Below are 12,837 nucleotides of genomic sequence, written 5' to 3' on the forward strand. Positions count from 1 at the left end.
TGATGATGCTCTACATACACCTTGGCCCTACATACCCATATATGGTGCTTTGATGATGCTCTCCCCACCCTTTGGCCCTACATACCCATATATGGTGCTTTGATGATGATGTCCCCACCCTTTGGCCCTACATACCCATATATGGTGCTTTGATGATGCTCTACATACACCTTGGCCCTACATACCCATATATGGTGCTTTGATGATGCTCTCCCCACCCTTTGGCCCTACATACCCATATATGGTGCTTTGATGATGATGTCCCCACCCTTTGGCCCTACATACCCATATATGGTGCTTTGATGATGCTCTACATACACCTTGGCCCTACATACCCATATATGGTGCTTTGATGATGCTCTACATACACCTTGGCCCTACATACCCATATATGGTGCTTTGATGATGCTCTACATACACCTTGGCCCTACATACCCATATATGGTGCTTTGATGATGCTCTACATACACCTTGGCCCTACATACCCATATATGGTGCTTTGATGATGCTCTACATACACCTTGGCCCTACATACCCATATATGGTGCTTTGATGATGCTCTACATACACCTTGGCCCTACATACCCATATATGGTGCTTTGATGATGCTCTACATACACCTTGGCCCTACATACCCATATATGGTGCTTTGATGATGCTCTACATACACCTTGGCCCTACATACCCATATATGGTGCTTTGATGATGCTCTACATACACCTTGGCCCTACATACCCATATATGGTGCTTTGATGATGCTCTACATACACCTTGGCCCTACATACCCATATATGGTGCTTTGATGATGCTCTACATACACCTTGGCCCTACATACCCATATATGGTGCTTTGATGATGCTCTACATACACCTTGGCCCTACATACCCATATATGGTGCTTTGATGATGCTCTACATACACCTTGGCCCTACATACCCATATATGGTGCTTTGATGATGCTCTACATACACCTTGGCCCTACATACCCATATATGGTGCTTTGATGATGCTCTACATACACCTTGGCCCTACATACCCATATATGGTGCTTTGATGATGCTCTACATACACCTTGGCCCTACATACCCATATATGGTGCTTTGATGATGCTCTACATACACCTTGGCCCTACATACCCATATATGGTGCTTTGATGATGCTCTACATACACCTTGGCCCTACATACCCATATATGGTGCTTTGATGATGCTCTACATACACCTTGGCCCTACATACCCATATATGGTGCTTTGATGATGCTCTACATACACCTTGGCCCTACATACCCATATATGGTGCTTTGATGATGCTCTACATACACCTTGGCCCTACATACCCATATATGGTGCTTTGATGATGCTCTACATACACCTTGGCCCTACATACCCATATATGGTGCTTTGATGATGCTCTACATACACCTTGGCCCTACATACCCATATATGGTGCTTTGATGATGCTCTACATACACCTTGGCCCTACATACCCATATATGGTGCTTTGATGATGCTCTACATACACCTTGGCCCTACATACCCATATATGGTGCTTTGATGATGCTCTACATACACCTTGGCCCTACATACCCATATATGGTGCTTTGATGATGCTCTACATACACCTTGGCCCTACATACCCATATATGGTGCTTTGATGATGCTCTACATACACCTTGGCCCTACATACCCATATATGGTGCTTTGATGATGCTCTACATACACCTTGGCCCTACATACCCATATATGGTGCTTTGATGATGCTCTACATACACCTTGGCCCTACATACCCATATATGGTGCTTTGATGATGCTCTACATACACCTTGGCCCTACATACCCATATATGGTGCTTTGATGATGCTCTACATACACCTTGGCCCTACATACCCATATATGGTGCTTTGATGATGCTCTACATACACCTTGGCCCTACATACCCATATATGGTGCTTTGATGATGCTCTACATACACCTTGGCCCTACATACCCATATATGGTGCTTTGATGATGCTCTACATACACCTTGGCCCTACATACCCATATATGGTGCTTTGATGATGCTCTACATACACCTTGGCCCTACATACCCATATATGGTGCTTTGATGATGCTCTACATACACCTTGGCCCTACATACCCATATATGGTGCTTTGATGATGCTCTACATACACCTTGGCCCTACATACCCATATATGGTGCTTTGATGATGCTCTACATACACCTTGGCCCTACATACCCATATATGGTGCTTTGATGATGCTCTACATACACCTTGGCCCTACATACCCATATATGGTGCTTTGATGATGCTCTACATACACCTTGGCCCTACATACCCATATATGGTGCTTTGATGATGCTCTACATACACCTTGGCCCTACATACCCATATATGGTGCTTTGATGATGCTCTACATACACCTTGGCCCTACATACCCATATATGGTGCTTTGATGATGCTCTACATACACCTTGGCCCTACATACCCATATATGGTGCTTTGATGATGCTCTACATACACCTTGGCCCTACATACCCATATATGGTGCTTTGATGATGCTCTACATACACCTTGGCCCTACATACCCATATATGGTGCTTTGATGATGCTCTACATACACCTTGGCCCTACATACCCATATATGGTGCTTTGATGATGCTCTCCCCACCCTTTGGCCCTACATACCCATATATGGTGCTTTGATGATGATGTCCCCACCCTTTGGCCCTACATACCCATATATGGTGCTTTGATGATGCTCTACATACACCTTGGCCCTACATACCCATATATGGTGCTTTGATGATGCTCTCCCCACCCTTTGGCCCTACATACCCATATATGGTGCTTTGATGATGATGTCCCCACCCTTTGGCCCTACATACCCATATATGGTGCTTTGATGATGCTCTACATACACCTTGGCCCTACATACCCATATATGGTGCTTTGATGATGCTCTACATACACCTTGGCCCTACATACCCATATATGGTGCTTTGATGATGCTCTACATACACCTTGGCCCTACATACCCATATATGGTGCTTTGATGATGCTCTACATACACCTTGGCCCTACATACCCATATATGGTGCTTTGATGATGCTCTACATACACCTTGGCCCTACATACCCATATATGGTGCTTTGATGATGCTCTACATACACCTTGGCCCTACATACCCATATATGGTGCTTTGATGATGCTCTCCCCACCCTTTGGCCCTACATACCCATATATGGTGCTTTGATGATGATGTCCCCACCCTTTGGCCCTACATACCCATATATGGTGCTTTGATGATGCTCTACATACACCTTGGCCCTACATACCCATATATGGTGCTTTGATGATGCTCTACATACACCTTGGCCCTACATACCCATATATGGTGCTTTGATGATGCTCTACATACACCTTGGCCCTACATACCCATATATGGTGCTTTGATGATGCTCTACATACACCTTGGCCCTACATACCCATATATGGTGCTTTGATGATGCTCTACATACACCTTGGCCCTACATACCCATATATGGTGCTTTGATGATGCTCTACATACCCTTTGGCCCTACATACCCATATATGGTGCTTTGATGATGCTCTCCCCACCCTTTGGCCCTACATACCCATATATGGTGCTTTGATGATGCTCTACATACACCTTGGCCCTACATACCCATATATGGTGCTTTGATGATGCTCTACATACACCTTGGCCCTACATACCCATATATGGTGCTTTGATGATGCTCTACATACACCTTGGCCCTACATACCCATATATGGTGCTTTGATGATGCTCTACATACACCTTGGCCCTACATACCCATATATGGTGCTTTGATGATGCTCTACATACACCTTGGCCCTACATACCCATATATGGTGCTTTGATGATGCTCTACATACACCTTGGCCCTACATACCCATATATGGTGCTTTGATGATGCTCTACATACACCTTGGCCCTACATACCCATATATGGTGCTTTGATGATGCTCTCCCCACCCTTTGGCCCTACATACCCATATATGGTGCTTTGATGATGATGTCCCCACCCTTTGGCCCTACATACCCATATATGGTGCTTTGATGATGCTCTACATACACCTTGGCCCTACATACCCATATATGGTGCTTTGATGATGCTCTCCCCACCCTTTGGCCCTACATACCCATATATGGTGCTTTGATGATGCTCTACATACACCTTGGCCCTACATACCCATATATGGTGCTTTGATGATGCTCTACATACACCTTGGCCCTACATACCCATATATGGTGCTTTGATGATGCTCTACATACACCTTGGCCCTACATACCCATATATGGTGCTTTGATGATGCTCTACATACACCTTGGCCCTACATACCCATATATGGTGCTTTGATGATGCTCTACATACACCTTGGCCCTACATACCCATATATGGTGCTTTGATGATGCTCTACATACACCTTGGCCCTACATACCCATATATGGTGCTTTGATGATGCTCTACATACACCTTGGCCCTACATACCCATATATGGTGCTTTGATGATGCTCTACATACACCTTGGCCCTACATACCCATATATGGTGCTTTGATGATGCTCTACATACACCTTGGCCCTACATACCCATATATGGTGCTTTGATGATGCTCTACATACACCTTGGCCCTACATACCCATATATGGTGCTTTGATGATGCTCTACATACACCTTGGCCCTACATACCCATATATGGTGCTTTGATGATGCTCTACATACACCTTGGCCCTACATACCCATATATGGTGCTTTGATGATGCTCTACATACACCTTGGCCCTACATACCCATATATGGTGCTTTGATGATGCTCTACATACACCTTGGCCCTACATACCCATATATGGTGCTTTGATGATGCTCTACATACACCTTGGCCCTACATACCCATATATGGTGCTTTGATGATGCTCTACATACACCTTGGCCCTACATACCCATATATGGTGCTTTGATGATGCTCTACATACACCTTGGCCCTACATACCCATATATGGTGCTTTGATGATGCTCTACATACACCTTGGCCCTACATACCCATATATGGTGCTTTGATGATGCTCTACATACACCTTGGCCCTACATACCCATATATGGTGCTTTGATGATGCTCTACATACACCTTGGCCCTACATACCCATATATGGTGCTTTGATGATGCTCTACATACACCTTGGCCCTACATACCCATATATGGTGCTTTGATGATGCTCTACATACACCTTGGCCCTACATACCCATATATGGTGCTTTGATGATGCTCTACATACACCTTGGCCCTACATACCCATATATGGTGCTTTGATGATGCTCTACATACACCTTGGCCCTACATACCCATATATGGTGCTTTGATGATGCTCTACATACACCTTGGCCCTACATACCCATATATGGTGCTTTGATGATGCTCTACATACACCTTGGCCCTACATACCCATATATGGTGCTTTGATGATGCTCTACATACACCTTGGCCCTACATACCCATATATGGTGCTTTGATGATGCTCTACATACACCTTGGCCCTACATACCCATATATGGTGCTTTGATGATGCTCTACATACACCTTGGCCCTACATACCCATATATGGTGCTTTGATGATGCTCTACATACACCTTGGCCCTACATACCCATATATGGTGCTTTGATGATGCTCTACATACACCTTGGCCCTACATACCCATATATGGTGCTTTGATGATGATGTCCCCACCCTTTGGCCCTACATACCCATATATGGTGCTTTGATGATGCTCTACATACACCTTGGCCCTACATACCCATATATGGTGCTTTGATGATGATGTCCCCACCCTTTGGCCCTACATACCCATATATGGTGCTTTGATGATGATGTCCCCACCCTTTGGCCCTACATACCCATATATGGTGCTTTGATGATGCTCTACATACACCTTGGCCCTACATACCCATATATGGTGCTTTGATGATGCTCTACATACACCTTGGCCCTACATACCCATATATGGTGCTTTGATGATGCTCTACATACACCTTGGCCCTACATACCCATATATGGTGCTTTGATGATGCTCTACATACACCTTGGCCCTACATACCCATATATGGTGCTTTGATGATGCTCTACATACACCTTGGCCCTACATACCCATATATGGTGCTTTGATGATGCTCTACATACACCTTGGCCCTACATACCCATATATGGTGCTTTGATGATGCTCTACATACACCTTGGCCCTACATACCCATATATGGTGCTTTGATGATGCTCTACATACACCTTGGCCCTACATACCCATATATGGTGCTTTGATGATGCTCTCCCCACCCTTTGGCCCTACATACCCATATATGGTGCTTTGATGATGATGTCCCCACCCTTTGGCCCTACATACCCATATATGGTGCTTTGATGATGCTCTACATACACCTTGGCCCTACATACCCATATATGGTGCTTTGATGATGCTCTCCCCACCCTTTGGCCCTACATACCCATATATGGTGCTTTGATGATGCTCTACATACACCTTGGCCCTACATACCCATATATGGTGCTTTGATGATGCTCTACATACACCTTGGCCCTACATACCCATATATGGTGCTTTGATGATGCTCTACATACACCTTGGCCCTACATACCCATATATGGTGCTTTGATGATGCTCTCCCCACCCTTTGGCCCTACATACCCATATATGGTGCTTTGATGATGATGTCCCCACCCTTTGGCCCTACATACCCATATATGGTGCTTTGATGATGCTCTACATACACCTTGGCCCTACATACCCATATATGGTGCTTTGATGATGCTCTACATACACCTTGGCCCTACATACCCATATATGGTGCTTTGATGATGCTCTACATACACCTTGGCCCTACATACCCATATATGGTGCTTTGATGATGCTCTACATACACCTTGGCCCTACATACCCATATATGGTGCTTTGATGATGCTCTACATACACCTTGGCCCTACATACCCATATATGGTGCTTTGATGATGCTCTACATACACCTTGGCCCTACATACCCATATATGGTGCTTTGATGATGCTCTACATACACCTTGGCCCTACATACCCATATATGGTGCTTTGATGATGCTCTACATACACCTTGGCCCTACATACCCATATATGGTGCTTTGATGATGCTCTACATACACCTTGGCCCTACATACCCATATATGGTGCTTTGATGATGCTCTACATACACCTTGGCCCTACATACCCATATATGGTGCTTTGATGATGCTCTACATACACCTTGGCCCTACATACCCATATATGGTGCTTTGATGATGCTCTACATACACCTTGGCCCTACATACCCATATATGGTGCTTTGATGATGCTCTACATACACCTTGGCCCTACATACCCATATATGGTGCTTTGATGATGCTCTACATACACCTTGGCCCTACATACCCATATATGGTGCTTTGATGATGCTCTACATACACCTTGGCCCTACATACCCATATATGGTGCTTTGATGATGCTCTACATACACCTTGGCCCTACATACCCATATATGGTGCTTTGATGATGCTCTACATACACCTTGGCCCTACATACCCATATATGGTGCTTTGATGATGCTCTACATACACCTTGGCCCTACATACCCATATATGGTGCTTTGATGATGCTCTACATACACCTTGGCCCTACATACCCATATATGGTGCTTTGATGATGCTCTACATACACCTTGGCCCTACATACCCATATATGGTGCTTTGATGATGCTCTACATACACCTTGGCCCTACATACCCATATATGGTGCTTTGATGATGCTCTACATACACCTTGGCCCTACATACCCATATATGGTGCTTTGATGATGCTCTACATACACCTTGGCCCTACATACCCATATATGGTGCTTTGATGATGCTCTACATACACCTTGGCCCTACATACCCATATATGGTGCTTTGATGATGATGTCCCCACCCTTTGGCCCTACATACCCATATATGGTGCTTTGATGATGCTCTACATACACCTTGGCCCTACATACCCATATATGGTGCTTTGATGATGATGTCCCCACCCTTTGGCCCTACATACCCATATATGGTGCTTTGATGATGCTCTACATACACCTTGGCCCTACATACCCATATATGGTGCTTTGATGATGCTCTACATACACCTTGGCCCTACATACCCATATATGGTGCTTTGATGATGCTCTACATACACCTTTGGCCCTACATACCCATATATGGTGCTTTGATGATGCTCTACATACACCTTGGCCCTACATACCCATATATGGTGCTTTGATGATGCTCTACATACACCTTGGCCCTACATACCCATATATGGTGCTTTGATGATGCTCTACATACACCTTGGCCCTACATACCCATATATGGTGCTTTGATGATGCTCTACATACACCTTGGCCCTACATACCCATATATGGTGCTTTGATGATGCTCTACATACACCTTGGCCCTACATACCCATATATGGTGCTTTGATGATGCTCTACATACACCTTGGCCCTACATACCCATATATGGTGCTTTGATGATGCTCTACATACACCTTGGCCCTACATACCCATATATGGTGCTTTGATGATGCTCTACATACACCTTTGGCCCTACATACCCATATATGGTGCTTTGATGATGCTCTACATACACCTTGGCCCTACATACCCATATATGGTGCTTTGATGATGCTCTACATACACCTTGGCCCTACATACCCATATATGGTGCTTTGATGATGCTCTACATACACCTTGGCCCTACATACCCATATATGGTGCTTTGATGATGCTCTCCCCACCCTTTGGCCCTACATACCCATATATGGTGCTTTGATGATGCTCTACATACACCTTGGCCCTACATACCCATATATGGTGCTTTGATGATGCTCTACATACACCTTGGCCCTACATACCCATATATGGTGCTTTGATGATGCTCTACATACACCTTTGGCCCTACATACCCATATATGGTGCTTTGATGATGCTCTACATACACCTTGGCCCTACATACCCATATATGGTGCTTTGATGATGCTCTACATACACCTTGGCCCTACATACCCATATATGGTGCTTTGATGATGCTCTACATACACCTTGGCCCTACATACCCATATATGGTGCTTTGATGATGCTCTACATACACCTTGGCCCTACATACCCATATATGGTGCTTTGATGATGCTCTACATACACCTTGGCCCTACATACCCATATATGGTGCTTTGATGATGCTCTACATACACCTTGGCCCTACATACCCATATATGGTGCTTTGATGATGCTCTACATACACCTTGGCCCTACATACCCATATATGGTGCTTTGATGATGCTCTACATACACCTTGGCCCTACATACCCATATATGGTGCTTTGATGATGCTCTACATACACCTTGGCCCTACATACCCATATATGGTGCTTTGATGATGCTCTACATACACCTTGGCCCTACATACCCATATATGGTGCTTTGATGATGCTCTACATACACCTTGGCCCTACATACCCATATATGGTGCTTTGATGATGCTCTACATACACCTTGGCCCTACATACCCATATATGGTGCTTTGATGATGCTCTACATACACCTTGGCCCTACATACCCATATATGGTGCTTTGATGATGCTCTACATACACCTTGGCCCTACATACCCATATATGGTGCTTTGATGATGCTCTACATACACCTTGGCCCTACATACCCATATATGGTGCTTTGATGATGCTCTACATACACCTTGGCCCTACATACCCATATATGGTGCTTTGATGATGCTCTACATACACCTTGGCCCTACATACCCATATATGGTGCTTTGATGATGCTCTACATACACCTTGGCCCTACATACCCATATATGGTGCTTTGATGATGCTCTACATACACCTTGGCCCTACATACCCATATATGGTGCTTTGATGATGCTCTACATACACCTTGGCCCTACATACCCATATATGGTGCTTTGATGATGCTCTACATACACCTTGGCCCTACATACCCATATATGGTGCTTTGATGATGCTCTACATACACCTTGGCCCTACATACCCATATATGGTGCTTTGATGATGCTCTACATACACCTTTGGCCCTACATACCCATATATGGTGCTTTGATGATGCTCTACATACACCTTGGCCCTACATACCCATATATGGTGCTTTGATGATGCTCTACCCACCCTTTGGCCCTACATACCCATATATGGTGCTTTGATGATGCTCTACATACACCTTGGCCCTACATACCCATATATGGTGCTTTGATGATGCTCTACATACACCTTGGCCCTACATACCCATATATGGTGCTTTGATGATGCTCTACATACACCTTGGCCCTACATACCCATATATGGTGCTTTGATGATGATGTCCCCACCCTTTGGCCCTACATACCCATATATGGTGCTTTGATGATGCTCTACATACACCTTGGCCCTACATACCCATATATGGTGCTTTGATGATGATGTCCCCACCCTTTGGCCCTACATACCCATATATGGTGCTTTGATGATGCTCTACATACACCTTGGCCCTACATACCCATATATGGTGCTTTGATGATGCTCTACATACACCTTGGCCCTACATACCCATATATGGTGCTTTGATGATGCTCTACATACACCTTGGCCCTACATACCCATATATGGTGCTTTGATGATGCTCTACATACACCTTGGCCCTACATACCCATATATGGTGCTTTGATGATGCTCTACATACACCTTGGCCCTACATACCCATATATGGTGCTTTGATGATGCTCTACATACACCTTGGCCCTACATACCCATATATGGTGCTTTGATGATGCTCTACATACACCTTGGCCCTACATACCCATATATGGTGCTTTGATGATGCTCTACATACACCTTGGCCCTACATACCCATATATGGTGCTTTGATGATGCTCTACATACACCTTGGCCCTACATACCCATATATGGTGCTTTGATGATGCTCTACCCACCCTTTGGCCCTACATACCCATATATGGTGCTTTGATGATGCTCTACATACACCTTGGCCCTACATACCCATATATGGTGCTTTGATGATGCTCTACATACACCTTGGCCCTACATACCCATATATGGTGCTTTGATGATGCTCTACATACACCTTGGCCCTACATACCCATATATGGTGCTTTGATGATGCTCTACATACACCTTGGCCCTACATACCCATATATGGTGCTTTGATGATGCTCTACATACACCTTGGCCCTACATACCCATATATGGTGCTTTGATGATGCTCTACATACACCTTGGCCCTACATACCCATATATGGTGCTTTGATGATGCTCTACATACACTTTGGCCCTACATACCCATATATGGTGCTTTGATGATGATGTCCCCACCCTTTGGCCCTACATACCCATATATGGTGCTTTGATGATGCTCTACATACACCTTGGCCCTACATACCCATATATGGTGCTTTGATGATGCTCTACATACACCTTGGCCCTACATACCCATATATGGTGCTTTGATGATGCTCTACATACACCTTGGCCCTACATACCCATATATGGTGCTTTGATGATGCTCTACATACACCTTGGCCCTACATACCCATATATGGTGCTTTGATGATGCTCTACATACACCTTGGCCCTACATACCCATATATGGTGCTTTGATGATGCTCTACATACACCTTGGCCCTACATACCCATATATGGTGCTTTGATGATGCTCTACATACACCTTGGCCCTACATACCCATATATGGTGCTTTGATGATGCTCTACATACACCTTGGCCCTACATACCCATATATGGTGCTTTGATGATGCTCTACATACACCTTGGCCCTACATACCCATATATGGTGCTTTGATGATGCTCTACATACACCTTGGCCCTACATACCCATATATGGTGCTTTGATGATGCTCTACATACACCTTGGCCCTACATACCCATATATGGTGCTTTGATGATGCTCTACATACACCTTGGCCCTACATACCCATATATGGTGCTTTGATGATGCTCTACATACACCTTGGCCCTACATACCCATATATGGTGCTTTGATGATGCTCTACATACACCTTGGCCCTACATACCCATATATGGTGCTTTGATGATGCTCTACATACACCTTGGCCCTACATACCCATATATGGTGCTTTGATGATGCTCTCCCCACCCTTTGGCCCTACATACCCATATATGGTGCTTTGATGATGCTCTACATACACCTTGGCCCTACATACCCATATATGGTGCTTTGATGATGCTCTACATACACCTTGGCCCTACATACCCATATATGGTGCTTTGATGATGCTCTACATACACCTTGGCCCTACATACCCATATATGGTGCTTTGATGATGCTCTACATACACCTTGGCCCTACATACCCATATATGGTGCTTTGATGATGCTCTACATACACCTTGGCCCTACATACCCATATATGGTGCTTTGATGATGCTCTACATACACCTTGGCCCTACATACCCATATATGGTGCTTTGATGATGCTCTCCCCACCCTTTGGCCCTACATACCCATATATGGTGCTTTGATGATGCTCTACATACACCTTGGCCCTACATACCCATATATGGTGCTTTGATGATGCTCTACATACACCTTGGCCCTACATACCCATATATGGTGCTTTGATGATGCTCTACATACACCTTGGCCCTACATACCCATATATGGTGCTTTGATGATGCTCTACATACACCTTGGCCCTACAT

The sequence above is a fragment of the Python bivittatus genome, unplaced genomic scaffold, assembly GCF_059951505.1.
Source record: "Python bivittatus isolate LINGU-HERP-01145 unplaced genomic scaffold, Pbiv_v1 ctg000520_np1212, whole genome shotgun sequence".
In the NCBI taxonomy this organism is placed as follows: Eukaryota; Metazoa; Chordata; class Lepidosauria; order Squamata; family Pythonidae; genus Python; species Python bivittatus.